The following is a 16,945-nucleotide window of genomic DNA, read 5'->3' on the forward strand; positions in this document are numbered from 1 at the left end:
TTAGGGACAGCACTGCCAGCAGATCAAGGGAGGTGATCCCACCCCTTCACTCAGCCCTACAACCATTACCTTAAGACATGCTTATAGTAAGCATAAAGCTAGTTGTGCTTTGTCTTTTGCATATTAAATGAATCAAGGACAGGTCAAGTAAGGTTTCTATATTATTTCTAATTTCATGGAACAGCTTTTGGCAAGACTCAAAAAGAATCACTTTGGATGAGCATATTTTTCATGGTAAAAACAAGGCAATAAAGTGACTGGGCTAAATGCATGATTTTCTCTCATCAATAAGTAAAATGAAAGTGGCGAGAACATCTGTGGCCACAGAAGAATTCAGATAATAGAAAATTTAACACATTTTACTTTTGAAGACTTGTACTGCATTTAAAGAGATGGATCTCACTCTTCCAGTTGTCCTTTCTGTACTTATTTCACTATGAAAAATATACTGGATATTGTTTTTCTGTAGACAAAATGGTTCTTATTCTGATGAATGTTAGAATAACTTAGCCTCTAAACCAGCTAGATTACGCATCTTGCCACAAAGATTGTACTTGAAAACAGACAGTATAAAAGCATCAGTTTTGAAATATTTCACAACTGCTTCTGGTTTTAATTTTAGATCCAAAAAAAAAGCCTACTTAGCAAAACAAGACATAAGTAGACTCTACTATTAAAATCTAGTTTAGCACAACTTTGTCATCCCAGCTTTGAAAGGGACATTTTCATGGCAACCTAATTGCTAGAAGGAAAAGGTGAGGGTGTGTGTTTAAGTATATTTTGGTCATCATAAATCATGAGGGGATTTTGAAAATCTACTTTTTATATGAGCATACACTGTTGTTCTTATCCAGTAATAATTTTTGTTATGAATATTCCTATTACTTACTAGCATTTCAAGTTATAGATCTAATAGCAGATTCCAAGCCACCAGATGCAAATGTGAAGTAAAAGCCTGGATTTTATAGCCTTTAAAAGTCCCACTATGTGGTGTGTTCCTTTATTCTTAGAGTAATGCTGTGATCATTCTGTTGGGAACCTCCACCAAATAATTCTAAAATTTATTTTAGCTGCTTAACTGCTTGCTTAGACCATGTTTGTCCAATTGAAACTGTAGCTACAATGGAGAATTTTTGTTTCATTTTAAGACAGATTGTTTCACTGTTCCATTCCCTATTACTGATATGCTGAGCCAAAGTGAATATAAAAAAATATCATAACTTTGTAACAGACTTCACAATGACTGGAAAATTTGTTAAAACCATAAAATTCTATCAATTTAAGTATATGAATTAAAGTGATGATGAATTACATTAGATGCAGTTAAGTGGTAAACTGCTGAAGCTAACTTGCTTTATCTTCACACTGCATTAGTAGCATAAAATAACTATAGCCTAAATCTGAAAGAAAATTGTCATCCGCCTAATAATTTAAAAATGCAATGTGCTTTTAAAAAAAAAATCCCAGTCTGTTTCTCACAGAGAGCTTCTGAGTTTTTAACAAAAGAGACAGTCTTTAGGGGAGAGGATATTTGAGTTACGTGTGTCAGGTTTAATTTTGTTACGGAGATAGAGATATTTTTTATATATGTGTATACTCTGCAAGGATGACGGTGTACAGTGCACCATCTGCTCATTTCTACTCTTTCCATATTTATCAACCAGACAGTGAAGTTTTTAATTTTCCTCAGTGCTCTAAGTTTCTTATGTGTTTAAATATTTTCCCCTATGACTTAGGAGAAAAACCCCACAGAACTGAGTGGTCAGCAAATCCACATACACAAGGAAATAAAATAGACAAAGTATAACATTGGTTACTGCTTTTCCACACCTGAAAAAAGCTGTCCAGAAGCAATGGCTGAGGATCCATATACACTTATGTAAACAAAAGAGCTTCTTTGCATTAAGATAAGCCTTGTAAACCTATTTTCTGGAGAGTATTTGTAGCTCTGTTGCATCCTTAACTTCCACAACTCAATACCATTTTGATTCATTGTTCTTTTTAACTAAGAAATCTTATGAACAGTGTTTGGGGTTTTAAGCATAAAATAAATTTTAAAAACAATACTGTTCTTTAATTCTCCTGCCTTTATTTTTGCTGAATGTCCCAGAGATCTCTGATACAATTTTTTTCTGTGAATCCCTCGAGTGCTCCTGCGCAAGCAGCACAAAGCATTTGTCACCAGTTTCATTTTTTTTGTCCCTGTTTTACTGTGCTCCTGTGTCAAAACCCAAACCAGTCCCCTAAGTGTGTTCAGTCACGGGTTTCTTATGCTGTCTTTATGGTGTTTCCCGGTCAAACTGTACATATGTCTTATTCCAGACATATGGAATAATGCTACTGGACTAACCTGATCCAAAGAAGAAAAGCAGGTTTGGAGATTTTTGGGGGGTTGGGTTTGGTTGGTGGGGTTTTTCGGTTTGTTTGTTTGTTTGTTTTTTCAGATTTCTGGACTGATTCTTACGTCCTGGGCACCACTGCTCCCGAGGACTTCAGTAATTAAGGATGGGCCATTTCTTCACTTTTCTGTAATCTATGAAAGGCCTTCGCTTTGGTCTGTGGCCCTTCAGACTGCATGAATACATTAACTTTCACAGCAGTCAGGTTCTTAGTTCCCATTCAGCTTCGTGTGAATCATCTCTGGGGATGAGCTGTTACCTACATTTCAAGTTTGTCCTTCACAAATTCTTTGCCTTGAATTAACTACTTCTTTTAATAGAAAAATAAAAACCGGTATGATCAAGAAAAATAAAAAAAATTCACTAAAGAATAAAACTACCTTGTTTTCTCATTTGCTGTCAGAGATGAAATCCTAGTAATTCTGAGTGATTGTGTGACTAAGGGATTGAGCCAGAAGAGATTCTTCTAGAAACATGAATAGCTGAGGAAGGCAGAGAGTAGCAAGCTGTGAGGGAATAATGTGCTGATAATTTGTATTAGCATTAAATGCGCCTCTAAATCTCACACACTTATATGAAGCTGTGATTCTTTCAAGGCTTATTTATCATGATTGGCATAAATTATTAATCATCTTTGGAGAGAAAACAAATACCCAGAGGTGACAAAATCAACCTCTTAAAGTACAATAAAAAAGGGAATTGCAACACATAAGTTAACAAACAATTAGAGCTAAAGTATTATCAATTTGAATGTTTATGGCCAACAAACCACCCTCTCAACTGATGTACTTCTAATTTGCGTAATTTTATTGTGATTTAGTATATGGCATTTGAGATAATTGTACTGTAGGTTGCTAATTAAAAAAACTAGCAATTGGAGACCATGGCATGGGATGCAACAGTGTCTGAATTAACCACAAAATGCATTGTTAACCAACCTGAAATTATTTTTTTCACTGTTAAAAAGTAATGTCACATCAGAACTAGCAGTTAGTATGCCTCTTTTCACACAGCTGTCTGGGGCTGTGGCAGCACAGTATTCTGACCACAGCTGACTGCAGTGCAGGCAGAAAATACCACAGCAGAAGAAATAATCTATAATGAAGGGCTTGTTCCACAAACGAATCATTTTCTCATTAGGGAGCATGACAATCAAGATTTTTACTAGCTTAATCATCCAGGTTCACCAATGACAAATTCTTCCCTGCAATTTCTCATCCTTGAAAGTACTTGGCTTAGTTATTGCTGTAGATCAGTTCCGTAAATTTAAACTCTTCAGCTACAAATGTTCACCTCTGGAGAAAGTCAAAATTAGCTTTGAAAGTACTGGAACATAAACTATGCACTTTCATTTTTCATGAACAGGGCACAATTAAAATTTAATTATTTGTATGTTAGTTGAAAGGAGAAATAAAAAGCTGCTTGGATTTTAATATAAAATGAAAAATAAATTTAGTCAACACTGCATCTTTATATTGCTATAACTCAGGCTGTTCCCATGATAATACTTGCATATTTTACAAGATTTCCTGTTTCTAGAAGTCACTAGTAAAGATCCAGGGCATACCCTGAACACAGCATAATCTTCCTGGACAGCAAAAATGTTATATGCCGTGCTGCCAGGAATAAGACTGGGGGAATGAACAACTGAATAAAGATACCTGCTCTGGTGTGGGGGATACCTCGCCAGCTCACATCAGCCCCTGCTGGAGCCTAAATGCCTTACAGAGCTGCTGACCTTTTCTCTTCTTGGTGTACAAGCCTGATGTAGAGATGTCCTTTTGCTTTGCTTTCTCCTATGCACTTCTCTCCCCTTCTCCTATGCATTCTTCTCTCCCCAAATACTATGGATAATGTACAATTAAATCCATACCACAAGATTCAAAATAGAAATAATGCAACACAGTGGCTAAAAATCACTTTAAGACAACTAGCTACCATCACCAAATTGTCCTGAACTGCAGTTTAAATTTAGTCTAAATGTGAGAAAAGATGGATTCTTTAAAGGCTGAGGGGAAGCTACAGCTTTGCTGTTTGTTTCAGTCTGAGTATTACTCTGGAGCAAGTTGGGAAATAGGCTGTGGTTGGAGCCACTGATCTTTCATTGATTACTTTATCTAAGTGCATACTGCAGAGGGGAAGGCAAGAAGAATAAATTGAATATATTGGTTTTTTACAAAAATTAGGGCTGTATTGGTCTATACACAAAAATTAGGGCTGTATTGGTCTATCCTGGTTGCACACCTCACATGTTGGATGGACCTGCTCCTCTCAGTCTGACATCTCTGGTCAGAGGCACCTCAGCAGCAGTGACTTCCTCCCTTTGCTTCTTGAGGGGGGTGTTAGAAAAACAGTTCATTAAGATGAGGGGATTGCTGCTGCTCCAAGGCTGGTATGTAGATCATTTAGACTGGAAAAGACCTTTAAAGTCATCAAGTCAAATAATCTGTAGTATGTCTGAGGTTAGACCTCTGTGCCATTTCCCATGGACTTGGCATAAGTTTACTCCCTACCAGTGTCACTTTGTACTCTGGCCAAAAAACCCAAGGGGATCCAGGCCAGCAGACACTTTTGTTTCCTCCTCATCTGCTTAGACACCACAGGCTATATCTGATCTACCCATGATAAAAGGGAAACAGAGGCTTGCATACCTCTTGCTCACTGAGCAATTAAGAGCTGAGCAACAAGTTAGCTTCAGACAAATAAAGAAATAATCTTTTGCATGTGTCCAGACTGACTGTCTGGCTGACCGACTGCTGGCAGCGTGTTGACAGCCCAGCACACATCAGCCTCCTTTTCTGAGCCATTCTTTTTTGTCAGGAAAAGAAAAGCAGCTTTTGAAGGCTCCTTGTTGGGCTCACATTTTTTGGGAACTAAACAAGAAGTCACCTGGGGCTGACATGGCAGTCTCTGTCATGGCCTCACTTAATAAGACAGCTTACATCCCAGACAGCAACATAAGGAAGAAACAGCAGTATTCCCATGGTGCCATACTTCTGGCCTCTCTTGAGGTGTGTGCCCTCAGTCTGACACAGGGTAGGAATAAACCACAAGCCCCGTGATCCACGCTGGAGCTGAGCACCATTGGCTCTCCTTACCCAGGCCGATGCCTTCACTGGGAAATGTTCTTAGGGAAGATAAAGCTTGGGACCAAAATAAATAAGCATGAATATAGCAATGACTATGTGGAGTAAAAATGAGTAATTCCATGTTTTTATTCACAGGGATTAATCCACAGCCAGCAGTTACAAAAATGTAATTATTTGATGTAAAGTGTGACTATTTTAATTAAAAATGTTTATATTCTCTCTCCCTAACAACAAGATATGCTATTCGAGTTCCCCCTCTTATCATTATGGTAGAGGAGTTTCCTCTTTTAAAGTTAATTTCCTTTTCTACCCCTAGCTTCCATTCATAAGAGAAGTAAAAACCTTCCTGAAACCTGGTAGCTCTGCTGTTCTGGACTAGGGCAGACGGCCAGTTCTATTTCCTTGCCAGCTAGTGATTTTCTCATGCTGACAGATGTGCGAGACAGCCATAGATCAGATTAATTCTAATTTCTGAAGTGAGCCGACATTTGAATCCAGCTAATTTAAAATGTTCTTTCTGTGTTTGGTCTGCTCAGGCAATTTAACTGCAAATCTTTCTCTCAAGTGCTGTCCTTTCAGCTCGTATGGTTGGGCACACGGAGCCAGAGTTAACCGCTCGCTTATTAGGGCAAACAGATGCAAGCAAATCTGAAGCTCACATGCATGCAACCCCCTGTGTTAATTGCCTCTTCTGCATTACCACAGCTTTGTAGGACACCTCAGCTTGCCCCTTGTTGGGGATGGCTCCTCCTCAGCTGGTCACCAGGAGCCTGAGGGACATCACTTTGGGAAGGGTGGTGGAGGGTATGAGCTTCAGCCATCTCTCAAGGCAGTTCTCTGTTTAATCCTATTATTTTCTTGCTTTCCATGACTCACCAGCCCCACAATGTGATTTGAATCAGCCTAGCATAAATATTTTTTTAAAACACTCATTTGTCTTTGTTTTCACAGATGTCCTTTCCAAAACTGCTTTCATTTCTCTCAATCCCTGTCTTTGCTATTTTATCATGAATACACTTGCAGGCCACTTTCTGGGATATCCAAAGGTATCTGCATCAGAAAATGTCTCTTTTTCTAAAGAGGCTCTACAATTTTCATTGTAAATAATGAAAGCCCAAGACTGTTTTCAGTGAAAATTTGATTTTTTTTCTTTTAATAGAAAACAACTTCAGCCTATAAAAATTGCTTTAATCAATATCTCAGTGTTCCACTGAAAATGTCATGACTTAACATACTTGAAAAGTAAACACAGGCAGGAAGAGAACGTTTTTTCTTTTGACAACATTGGTTTACTATTTATAGCCTCCTGAAGTTCTTTACACTCTACACAATGTGAAATTATTGCCAATTATGCTAATGTTTTCAATCCACATTCTTAATGTTGATAATACTGTAATCTTTCAGGCACTCAATTGTTTTCACATTTTATCTTCCTCCCAGCTTGATAAGCAACGAATCCCTTTCCACACTTTCTTTACTTTTGGTCTTTCCCCTATAGAGCATGTACTCTATACACAAATTTATTCTAGCTCTGCTTCTGCCTAATACATTTCTATTGTAGCCAGCTCTTGTCATCCTTTTGCCTTACTCTCATCTGACTCTCGGAGAAAAATGGAAAGTCTTCCCACAGGTTTTCAAAGGAAAACCTGACAACTTTTCCCATTATTCCATATTCTGGTAGAATTCCATATTTCTGGTACTGAAATTAGGTTAGGGGACTACCATTACATAGTACTGGAACAATGAAAAAACAAAATGCCACAGAAAGATAATACCAGTTTTTAATTAAAAAAAAAAAAAACATTTTAGATGTTTTAGGAAGTTTTGCCACTTGCTTTTGAGAACTTGGAAAAGAAGGCTTTGTAAAAGAAATTTTTTTGACTTCCTCAGAAGTTTTCTCTCATCAGAGGCACGTTCTGCTCAGCCCCAGCCCTGGTGCTGCCAGCCTGGCTGTTTGCAGTTACGTCCCCTGATGTTTCTGCGAACACGTGTGCCTGTCACAGGCTGTATCCATGTCCTTTACACCTTCTGCAGCTGCAGTCACAGCTCTGAGCAAGGAATTCACCTTTCAGTGGATTCAAAATCTGCCATTTTAATCAGTTCTTCCGAGACGTTATATGCCTTTAATACAGTTTCATTTATAGCTACTGGTAACTTTGATAAATTTTAATCAAATTTTTTTTCCATTGTATTTTGATAATATTATCAGAGACTGAAGAATGCTCTTATCTCTATTAATAGTGGATTTCTTCAACACCACTTTGGGCAATTTTAGCAGATCCTGGGACAGCATTTTGAAACTGTCTGGTCTCCTATATTAGATTATAAAAGGTTAAAATTAAATCTTGCCAAAAATTCTAATTAAAAAAAGTGTAAATGAATACAACTTTGTTTCCAGAGATGCACCATTTAAATGGGTGATTTTCCTCTCAGAAGCACAGAGCCTATTGTTTACTGCTTTGGAGAAATGGTATGTACCATATGTGGCAGGTAATACACAGAAGCATTTACCTTAACAGCAAAATCTCTTTTGAATAAGTTGCATACATTTGTTTTTCTCTTTTGTCAGGACACCCTATTATATTTAGCCTTTGTTGAGCTTTGAAGAGAATGTGTCTAATTTCTGTCTCACAATACTTCCTAGCTCACTATAAATATTGTGTCATTCTTGAGCAGCATTGCATACTGAATCCATAATGTCTTACAAGGGAATTGTTTCAACTCAGTGAATAAATGAAAATCACTTGAGATTCATTCCAAACCTGATCTTTTTTCATCATTTAGCTTGCTCAGTGTCTTGATTTTCTCTTTCATATACAGATATTTAATTATTTAATCCACAAAACCTTAAAATAAAAAAAAAAAGGAAAAAGGAAGGAAGGAAAGCCCCCCTTCACATTGCATCAAACATTTGTAAATATTGAATAAGTGGAAAATAAAGCATGCTAGACAAGACCATGATCATATGATGTGACAGTACTGTTTAATAAATCCTTCCAAGAAATGTTTGCTTCATTGTCTTTGATTGCTGTTGCTGACTGGTTACTTTCTTACTGTTTCTGAGAACAGAAAGTCCATGGGCAGCCACATTGCTTTCTGTATAATTTGAATTGATTTTTCCTTTTGTGCTGCTGCAGAAGATGGTGACTGTTTTCATTTTCCTACAGAAAAAAATTTGCTAAGCATTTTTAACAGAAGGAAAGCATCTCTAATGCACTTCATGGGGTTTTTTTCACTCCATATAGGCAGGACTGCAGGTAGGCAGGGAGCCCTCTGTGACTTCCAAGCTAACAGTGCCAGGGTCTTTATCACAGGGAACAGATCTTCCAGACACTGGGCAGAGAGTCAGAAATTCAATACCAGCTATGCCCAAAACAACAAGCCAGACCATCCCCATACTGACTGAGGGGTATGTCAGTGCACTTCGTTGAGTGCTTAGGAAAGGCAGCTTTCTCCTCCCACACCTTTGTCTTCTGCCCCCTTCTTGCTCAGAATACATGTGGCATTGGAATATTTTAGATCATTTTCCTAGTCTGGTTCAACACACACTGTTAAGAAGGATTGGAGGGCCTGGGGTACAAACTGTGCTTCAGTGTGGTTTTGAAACAGTTTGGTTGTGCTCTGCTCTTGAATCATGATAAACTGTAAAATGTCAGGTCAGTCCTTAAAGAATTAGTAAATGGGAGAACAAGTGCTATATGCAGGAAGTGACCAAAGCTTCTGATGAAATATGAGGACAGAGATTGCTCATCATCTATACAGTACATTGTGCTGCTTGTTTGTATGTTTTTATATATAAAAAAACCAACCCAGATTTCTGAGAGTCAGCTTTAGAAAAAATGATGACTGAAGCAGAGAAAGCATTAGCTTTCTCATTAAATGCTAGTTACTGATAACACTTGACTGACCTATATACCTCTTAAACAAGAAAAAGGTATTTCTAGAGTGCCTAGGGAAATTAGCTGTGGCTAAATTTTCTTTAGATTTTAGAAATTATGTTAATCATTTTATGCCTGCAAGTTTCATCATGTGGTTTGAGCTAGGCAGCTGCTGCTTACGCTGCTGGTCTCATGCAAGGCAGCAGAGTTGTTGCCTGAATGAGAGCTTCAGGATCCAGCCACAGCATAGCAGAATATTGATGAGCTAGCTAGCATCCTGTTTGGTGCACATGGAAAGGGAATAAACCCCCCAAAAGATTTGAAATATTGAAAGAGCTCATGCTGTGGTACAGAGCCCCGCAAGGAGGGAGAGGGAACCGTAATCTGTATGGCCTTCCCACTGCTGCTGCACACCAAACTCCCATGTGCACTCCAGAGGGAGACTTCAGAAGGGATGGATGGCTGGATGCATGCAGAGTTTCTGTGCTCACCAGAAGCCCTTTTGGCAGCTTCAATCCTGCTCTTTGAGCCTAGCTCTGGCCAGAATTACCTTTTGCTTTCCTTCCCAGAGCACAGACTCAGAGCCAGGGAGGGGAGTGCAGGGCAATGGGGAACAGCTCTGTTTTCCATTGTGGGAAGGAGGGTTAAACCTGCAATATGGCAGGAAGGAATTTTACCACATCACATCTGAAACCTGAATTTTACCTGTATTGTGAAGAAACCCTGAGTCAGTTCTGACTGCACACCTGACAGCAGCATTTAAAAATCTTCTGTAACCTACAGTAAGGGGTTCTGTGCATTTATGTCTATACCTCAAGTGCTGGAATAGTCATGTTTATGCAGTTCTATAGTCCAAAACATTTTTGAACAACCACCAGTGAATTTGGACAGCCAGCAATTTTAAATATGAGCCTTTTGCCTTGTCACAGAATATTCTGAGATGGAAGAGACACACAAGGATCATTGATTCCAACTCATGGCACTTAATAGGACACCCCAAGAGTCACACCCTGTGTCTGAGGGTATTGTCCAAACTCTTCTTGAACTCTGCCAGGACTGGTGCTGTGACCACCTCCCTGGGGAGCCTGTTCCAGTGCCCAGCCACCCTCTGAGTGAAGAACCTTTCCCTGCTATCCAACCTAAACCTCCCCTGACACAGCTTCATGCTGTTCCTTTGGGTTAAACATGGTTAGATGCCACCATGTAGATGGCAGTGCCTTAACTATGAATTTTGTATAGGCCATAAGGGCCTCTTCCATCCTTTTCAAGGGGAGTGCTGATCTCTCCTTTCACACAACACTCATAAAAGGTCATAATTTAGAATGACCAAACATCCATAATTCATAGACACAATAATTCACAGACATCCAAGTGAATAAACCTTGTCCCACTTCAACCACCTACTTCAAACCTGCCACGTGACTCCTTGAGGTTTGAGTGGATGTGCACACATCCTATGCCTTCACTTCTGCAAACAAAAATCCTACTGAAAGACACAGGGAAACCTGGATTGTGAAAAATGGCATATAATCAGTAGCATGTAGCATCAGTCTGACTGATATGTGCTTACTGTCACTGCTCTTCCTGATCCTGAGGGTGCAGGAGACAAGTTCTGTTTCCAGCTATCTCTTGATGTCAGCCCAACACCCTTCAAATGCAGCACAAGGATTCACAGCAATACTATTAAACACACAGCAGAGGAAAAATTTGGGAGCAGCAGTATTTCCCTGTTAGATTCTTGTGTCTCAAATAATGAGATGCATGATGCCTGCCTCTTGCTGATAGCTGGGCTACTGCTTGCTTTTATAAGAAATGATTTGCTGATGAAAAGCCAATCAGCAAGATGCTGAATGTATTACTATGTAATTTCGTGTGAAAAGAGATAAAAACAGCCTGTATCCTTGGATAATAACTAAATATTGATTTTCCAGTAGTTGTTTTAGCTTCGCCCAAATCATCATTTAGTAATGGAGACAGTTCAGCCTCTGGTTTAAATAGGATTTGCTGAAGTTTAAGTCCCTATTTCTCTTACACTTCAGTTTTAGGTAAGCGAATGGTTGGTAGATCTTTTTATCAGTGGGCACTAGGCAAAGGTATTCCAGACTCTCATGGTGAAGCTCATAAGCTTTGTTTTTTGAGGGAGACAGCAAAAAATAACGACAAGGATTCAAATGCAAAAAAACCCCAAGAAACATTAGTCCTTCATGCAACATATATTTAAACCTTGAAATCCTTGGCCATGGAGTATTAAGTGCTTATGGAGTGTTAAGTGATTGAATAATCATAAAAAGCAGGACCTGTTTGCTTGGAGAAGCTGGCATTGAAATATAACAATTTAGCAGCATTCAAGGATTTATTTAATATAGATTATCATCATGCTGTGTGTGTAGCTCTCCAGAAAACAGGATGTACTGGGAGGAGCTGTCACGATTTGCCTGCTCTGTCACTATTCTCTCCCCATCAATTAATCACAAATTCTGGCCTTCTGGGGTTAGACAGACCTTTGATTCAATCATGTCTATTCATTCTGATGCTCTAAAAAATAAACTCCTACTTTCTGTAAGTAATTTTCAGTTTGACCTTCTATATACTAAAGGTACAACCTGTGATATAGGAAAGACAATTGATGAAGAAAGAGCTTGTCTTGATACCTTGCTTGTGTCCCAGCTTGTGAATAAAAATAAGTTACACTGAGTCCACATTCAGAGTTCACATTTCTGAGTCAGCTGTGAGGGAAACCAAATGAATTGGTGTATAGGGCACCAAGAAGAAAATAATAGTGAAGCAGAGAATCTAGGTTCATCTATCTCATATAAGTCAATTTAATTTTTTTTTTAATTCTCTCAGCTGTTTCAAACTGAAATTGCAGATTTTTGTCTACCATGTTTTAAGGAGAAGCAGGATGCATTATTATTTGGCTTCTTATAACCTGTGAAATTGCTGCCTTCCACAGCAAGGAAGAAAATTATGAAAGAAAACTAAGTGCTCTTGTTAGCAAATACACTTAAAGTAAAATCATAAAATGTTCCTTACTAGTGAAAACCATCAAGAGCATTTAGCTACATTAAAATGTAAAAATTTTATTGGAAATAGGTATTTCTCATAAGAACAGACAAGAGGGTTTGGTTTTCCATAGCCATTTTATTACCTTGACAATCACCAGCTCAGTTAACTCTCTCATGTCTTGCAGTAGAAGTACCTCAGGGCTGCCAAGGCTTGAAGACCACAAAAATTAGTGTTTGCATATATAAGATTCTAAATTATCACGAAAACTCAACAACAATGTTGTGAAATCATAATCCAACATGGAAACTATCCCCCAGGATGATGCTTTTTATTAACTTTTGTGATGGAGACCTTTCCAGCTTGTTCCCAAATCTGTCTGGAAAATGGCCTTAAATGGATGTACAGCTGATCATGTAACGTCTCACAAAGAGAACCAAAAAAAACATTAACCTTTGGGCATGATGGATGTTTGTGATGATTCTGTGACTAGTCTGAATCAGACAGATGGAGCACTGTCATTCTTACGTGATGTCTCTCTGGAAGATCACAGGGTCACAGAATGGGAAAGGTTGGAAGGGACCACAGTGGGTCATCACCTCCCTGCTCAATTAGGGTCATCCCACAGCATACACCACAGGATTGCATCCAGACAGTTCTTGGGTATCTCCAGTGATGGAGACTCCACAACCTCTCTGGGCAACCTGTTCCAGTGCGCAGTCGTCTGCACAGTAAAGTTGTTCTACCTCATGTTCAGGCAGAACTTCCTGTGCATCAGGTTCTGCCCACTGCCTCCTGTCCTACTGCTTGGCATCACTGAGCAGAGCCTGGCTCCATCCTCTTGGCACCCTCCCTGCAGATACTGACAGACATTGATGAGATCCTTCTCAGTCTTCTCTTCTTGGCACTGAACTGGCCTAGCTCCCTCAGTCCTTCCTCTCAAGAGAGATGCTCCAATCCCTTCATCATCTTTGTTCCCCTCTAATGGACTCACTCCATGTCTTTATTGTCTCCCTTGAACTGGACACATCACTCCAGATGTGCCTCACCAGGGCTGTGCAGAGGGTCAGGATCATCTCCCTTTCCCTGCTGGCATTGCTCTTCCTAATGCACCCCAGGATACCACTGACCTTCCTGGCCACAAGGACACATTGCTGGTCCCCTGTCCCCAGAGCTGCTTTCCAGCAGGTTGGCCCCCAGCTGTACTGGTGCAGGGGACTATTCTTGCTCAGGTGCAGGACCTTGCCCAGGTGAAGGACCCTGCATGTGTCCTGGCTGAACTTCAGATTGTTCTCTTCCCATCTCTCCACACTGTTGAGGTCCTTCTGAAGGGCTGCACAGCACTCATGGTGGCAATGAAATCCGCCAGTTTTGAGGCAGAAGAGATGCCATCCTGGAAGAGATACTTTCCTCTCCTTTATGGCACATTTAAATGCAAAGTCTTATTTTTATTTGTATTATTTTTACAGGAATATGTGGTATAAAACACACTCATTGGGCTAACTGCTGCTCCTCTGCACCATTACAGAACCAGAAAAATTTCAGGAAAATTCAGTGAAAGCACCATATTGCCCCAAATATGTGTGAGCACAAGCATTCACAAATCAACCAAGCTGCAGTTTTACAGAAAATAGTTACAACAAAAGGAATAATTCAATTCCAGCAAATGTTTTGATCATGTCTGCACATGGAGTAATGAAAGAAACCCAAACAATACAGTCTGCTCCTTACTAGGGTCAATGAACACTATTAAATTACAAAGAGAAGAATTCACACCTACAGGTGTTCTTTTCATGCTTTTTTGTTTACTTTTTCATCAGGTAAACTCTTACTGATCTTGTGCTGTTGTTGACTCATAGTCTGTATGCTTGTCTGAAAAAATATCTCAATGTCTCTATCCCACTTGAGCCTGCACCTCTTGCAGTTTCCACAGGATCTTATGGCTCTGTAGCTGGCTACTTACTTTCTGCCAGTTCCAATGATAAAGAGCCCCAGGTCATGGAAAACAAGCAGCACTTTATGAACATCTTTGCTGCTGTTCTTTTTTTCAGAAAAAAAAAAAAAAAGCAAGATGAAAAAGCTTTACCTAACTTTGACTATTTTCTCTCTGTTTCTATGGGAACAAGAACAGATGAAGGAGCAACTGCCAGCCATCAGCTGGACTGCTGAAACTCAAGCCAAGGTAACTGGCTGCTGATGAGGAGCTTCAGGCTTCATTTGGACTGTCCACTGTGTTGTTAAATTTGAAATGGTTTCATCTTGCAGTGGGGAGAAATGGAACTGCATCAGGTTTAAAACCAGTGAAAATAGTTTTTTTCCTGGGATTTCCTTGTGACTTCTAGGATAAACTCAGAATAAAATATTTGTTTTCAATAAAAGAAAGAACACAAAGACTAGGAAACCTTCTTGCTCAGGTGATTAAATGCCCTTGAACATTTTTTCAGTTTTCGTATCAATACTTACAAAGTATGGAGATGAATAGATATCACCATTATCACAGATGGTCAACTCACTTAGCTGAGTGAAAAGGGTACCTAACAGATATTGGGTTAAAAGGACTGGGAAAAGACTCTTTTTATTACCCATCCCTGACCACAGCTCTAATCCCTGACTCTGTTACCGTTTTACACAGCTGTTCGTTTATAAAATCGAACCTCCTGGCTCTAAGACCTCAGCTTCTCCTTTCTATCTCCATACAGTGTAATAAAATCTCCAATCTTCTTGTTATCCCATTTTCCCATTTCCATTTCAATCTCCTACCCAAGAGCTCCCAACCATCATTTACTCACCAGCCTTTCTTCCCCTGTGCCCACTGCTGCTGGCAACAGCTGTGACCACAGCCCTGACTGCTCTGACTTGCACTGCCCCTTTCTCCTGTGTTCTCCCTCCTGCCTCAGGAGGGGTTTCAGATGGAGGACACAAGTTACATTCACCAATAATTCACCCAAACAAAGCTCTGAAGAACTAAAAGTAGGGCATATGAAAAAGTTTGTCATAGTGCTAACGTAGTGCATTGCTTTTTATTGCCTCTATCTGAAATTGAGCATGTGAAAGGAAGAGTTCTTCAGGCTGGTGCCACAGTGGGATATATATGGTCTGAGTATTGCTATGTGCAGTGGAGCTACACTGACCTAATTTATGGGAGCTGAGAATCTGGTCACCAGCTTGCATGCCTACTGTTCTGTTTTTGCTTTGCTTTGGAAAACACGGAATGGAAGTGTTTAGCTACATTTTGTGACAGAAAAAAAAAAGTGTGTAATACACATTTCTGCGTGAAAACCACTTTTCCTTCTTTTCTAATGGTTCATTCCATCATTTCCAGATATATTTGCCAACATCTGACTTTTTTCTCTCCTTTTTTTAGATATTGTTCTATCCAAATCAAGCATTGCTCAGGGAAAAAATAAAAAAAAAGAAGTAAAAGGATAGACAAGTCTCAGTGTTAGGCAACTAATAACTTTGTATTACAAACAGCAAATGACTGAGGGTAAAATAAGAAAAAACATCAGGCTTGTATTTAGTTTTTTCCATGAAAAATAATATTTTGGTCTGGTCTAATTTTACAGCATTCAGTAGAGCATGGACTTACAAACCAATCATGACCTCAAGTGGCATTCTGTTCATCTGAATAAAATACCTGCCAGCCTACATTAGGATTGAAGTACTCCTGAGTTGCTAGGTGCCACGGTGTTCAGATCCAGCAGGGTCTGCATTAAGTGTTTCCAAGATTATAAACAATGGAAACATATCTGTGCCTTAACAGCCTACATCTCCCTTTAACCAGTCCTGCAGTCACATTGTAAAAATATAATAGGAACACTGCCTAGGAACCATACTTTTGAAATTAACTGTTTGAAACATCAATTAAGCTGTGTGTGTTAATAGAAAATGAAAATCCAATTAGTTGTTGAACACTAATAGGCAATTCTCCCTGTGTAGATTTTGTCCTTCTCTAAAGCTGAATGTAGAAACTAGGCTGCTTTTTTGTGTTCTGGGTTGGCTTTCAACCCTTTCCAGCCAAAAAGTTCTAGTAAGAAACTGAAATCTGCATCAGGCAAAGGTTCTTAGCAATCTCTGAGAGGATAAGACTCTAAATGTGGTTGTATATGACTTTCAGAAATAAAAAAAACCTGATAAACTCCAGTTTCAAATGATGAGGTAGGCAGGAAGGAAGGATGAGAGTGGTCTTGGTTACACAATCAAGCCACCAAAATTATTGCTGAATGTTAAAACCTGACCTCCTGACAGCCAGGAGGGAAGCATCCAGCAGTGATTAGTGAAGTGCCCCAGGAAATGGGGCAGACCAAAAACCTGGCTACATGAGGGGCCTTCCCACCTTTCCAGGAGGGTTATTGTGGTGAGATTCTGAACAAGGACTATAGACAAATTTGTCTCTAAAACATCTGTGGAGATAGAGAAAGCAGCACCCATTTTTTCCGAGTAACACTGGCAAAGGTCACCCTACATTGACATCCTAAGGTGTAGGCTCCAGTGCAAGGAAAGAAGAGTGGCAAGATCTGCAAAGTACATCCTTTCCATTGGCTTTGCTGGATGTTAGTCTTTGGGAGGTCTGCAG

The 16,945-nt window shown here is 39.4% G+C and overlaps 1 non-coding gene across 1 annotated transcript; it reads right to left on the reverse strand.

Moving 5' to 3' along the window:
* Positions 1-10,545: 10,545 nt before the first annotated feature.
* LOC111928477 (U6atac minor spliceosomal RNA) lies at positions 10,546-10,666 on the reverse strand. The gene has a single exon (XR_002864113.2). It is a non-coding gene; the product is annotated as a U6atac minor spliceosomal RNA (small nuclear RNA).
* Positions 10,667-16,945: the final 6,279 nt, after the last annotated feature.

The sequence above is a fragment of the Cyanistes caeruleus genome, chromosome 5, assembly GCF_971803275.1.
Source record: "Cyanistes caeruleus chromosome 5, bCyaCae1.hap1.1, whole genome shotgun sequence".
Classification (NCBI taxonomy): domain Eukaryota; kingdom Metazoa; phylum Chordata; class Aves; order Passeriformes; family Paridae; genus Cyanistes; species Cyanistes caeruleus.